Raw genomic sequence first — 2904 nt, forward strand, 5'->3', positions numbered from 1 at the left:
TCGTCAACTGTTCAACGACGTTTATGACGTCGCGGCACGACACATAACCTATAGAGTTTGACGGTAACGAAATTGTCGTCTATTACTGTTTGCAAAACTGCCTAATTCAAATGTTAAAATGTAAACCAAGTAAAGTAGTTCCATTAGAATTCCTAGCTGTGTTGAAGACCCAATGGTGGCCTTCGACTTGTATCTGCTATTTGGTTGGGTCGTTGTCTCTTTGATATACTTCCCATTTCCATTTCCAATTTAATATTCTCTACCTATCAGAAGAAGTCAGTATTTTGATGACTGCTGGATTACTCGTTGTGCTTGACTTTATAACCAAATATATGTTTTTTCAAAGATGAAATGGGTAGTTTAAATCATCGTCTTGAAATTACGCCGTGATTAAACATTGTTCTACAAAAGGCAATAATCAGGATGTAAGTTTATCTATTCAGATGAGTCTTACGATTGAAATCTTTTAATCGCAATGATTTGAATGATTTTCTTTAAAAGCTGGGGTCACAAAACACGATTTTTACTGCCGTCCTTGACAGGACCATTCCCGATTAATTTTTCTAAAGTCTAATCAAAATCCTGTGAATCGTGGATGGAAATCAAATGGGAATCAAAATTTGTAAAAAAAATAATTTAATCATGACCACAATCAGACATTGTCCAGGAAGCGTCGATATACAACCATTTCCAAACGAGTTTATCCCGATGATCCCGTTCTAAATCCGGTTCTAATCCGATTTGTATCTTTCGCCTAGTAAAATTCGACCAAGTCTGTCACGACTGCGTCTCCATTCTACCGAATGTAATCCGACAGCGATCAGACAGTGACCAGACAGTCGACCGACGCTGGCGGAAGTTATATTATCCGTTCGAAAAATGTCGGCATACTCGGGATGAGCAGGTACTGTCGGAACGTTATCCTATCACGGTCCGCTCTACCGCATTGCAAACGACTTTGTCTGGTCTCAGTCGTATGGTATTCTGTAATTGTCGAAACTCTGACGTGGGTATCATTGACGAATTTCGAATTGATAACGGGGTTGTTTCGGAACGGTTTCTACAAACACGGTTCGCAATCGACAAGATCTGGATGCAATCTGGACTCAATCGGCAGAAAAACAGCAATGAAAAATTTCTCTAGATCATTCCCGTTCCACAGAATACCGTCCAGAATACACAGAGCATTGTTAGGAATTCGATCCAATACAGCAGAATCTGTCACGACATAGGCACTATTGTAATCCGACTAGACTAAATCGAGTTTACCCGAATGTTACGGGACGCACCTAACTGTCGGGATGCTTTGCCGAACTATCCAGACCCTTCCCGACTCGTAGGAATTTGTTATAAACTTAAACGACTGCGTTCAGTCAATAATTGGTCTGACATTCCAGATAATTGAGGATAGTAATCCGAATTTTTCATTTTTCGTGTCGTATCGATGTCTGATCTCAAACGGGAGCAATACTTGGCAATGTGTGAACCCCGCATTAACTAGATATAAAAAAACACAGGTACTCTGAATGTACATGTACACTCCACAGTACCCGGGAGTATTCTGTTAGACCATAAGTTAAATGTATGATAAAGCTTAAGCTACATGTACCTTCTGAGCTCTGAACAAAGATTCGTTCGTGCTTTAAATATAATCCTTGCTTATTTTATGAACTAAAATTTTTAAACAACAAAACATAGTCAAGTTTAACAAAAGCCTGAAGTTCAATACTTGGAACAGGCGCAAAAATATAGAGGGGTTAAACATGTTTTGTGAGGTCTCAACCGTTCCCACCATATATTAAGTTTTGAATAACTTAGATCTTGATATATTGAATTGATAATTGGGCAGATTTGTCTTTTGTTGTCCGAAAGTCTGCTTGACGAAACACTAGGATCTAGACTAAGTAAAATGCTGTGAAAGGTATGACATAATGATCTAAAGATGCAAATAAGGCGATGATGCATTTCTTCGAACGAGACAACTTGCCACCAAAGGTCACGGAGATACCAAAATTGTAGGTCACCGTATTGCAATAAATAATTTGAAAAAAATCTTTATCAAATATCAGATTATATAATGACACTGAATATCAAGTATGAAACAATCAAAAGTAGAAACCCAACGGTTGCATTTAAGTATCTAAGTAAAAAAATATAAGCGTACACGTAAAATAATCATGACGAGAAACCAACGAAAATTACTAGGCTACTCGGTCCTGATTTGGTTCAGTCGCATAAATAGATAGCAACCATCGAAATCCACAACAATACTGGTTTCTTGTTTGGAACAAACACATTAAGAATACAGAAGGGTTAATTCTAGAGGACAATATGCTTATTCTTCCGAGGCACCTGAGATCCCCACCACAAGTTTTTGGAAGGGTTCTTATTTCTCAGTCTTTGGTTTTCTATGTTGTTTAATTTACTGTTGTTTGTTTGTCTTTTTTGTTTTAGCCATGGCGTTGTCAGTTTATTTTCTACCTTCGAGTGCGAATGTCCCTTTGGTATTATAATACCCCTCTGTTGTATTTTGAAAATTAGTGTTGATTTTGAGAAAATGAATATATTCCTACAAGTAAACTACTCAACCAGACCCATAACCTGTGGGTTTTTTTCATAACAGAAATTCCGGGACATAACTGTAATACACTGGTATTTATGAAATGTCTTAATACTCTATGCATACTGTGCACCTTTTTAATTTTAAATATTTAAAATAGTTGATTCAGTTTCGGCATATACTATTAGGTATATTTTTTGCGAAAAAGGTTGTATTCGGAGTATTTTCACTAATTTTATTATCTACAGTGTATGTTAGAATTGAGATACGGGGAATGTGTCAAAGAGACACCAGCTCGATTAAAAAAAGCTGAAAAAATACCAAGGCCACGAATGTGTCTTCAA

This window comes from Mytilus trossulus, chromosome 2 (assembly GCF_036588685.1).
Source record: "Mytilus trossulus isolate FHL-02 chromosome 2, PNRI_Mtr1.1.1.hap1, whole genome shotgun sequence".
NCBI lineage: Eukaryota > Metazoa > Mollusca > Bivalvia > Mytilida > Mytilidae > Mytilus > Mytilus trossulus.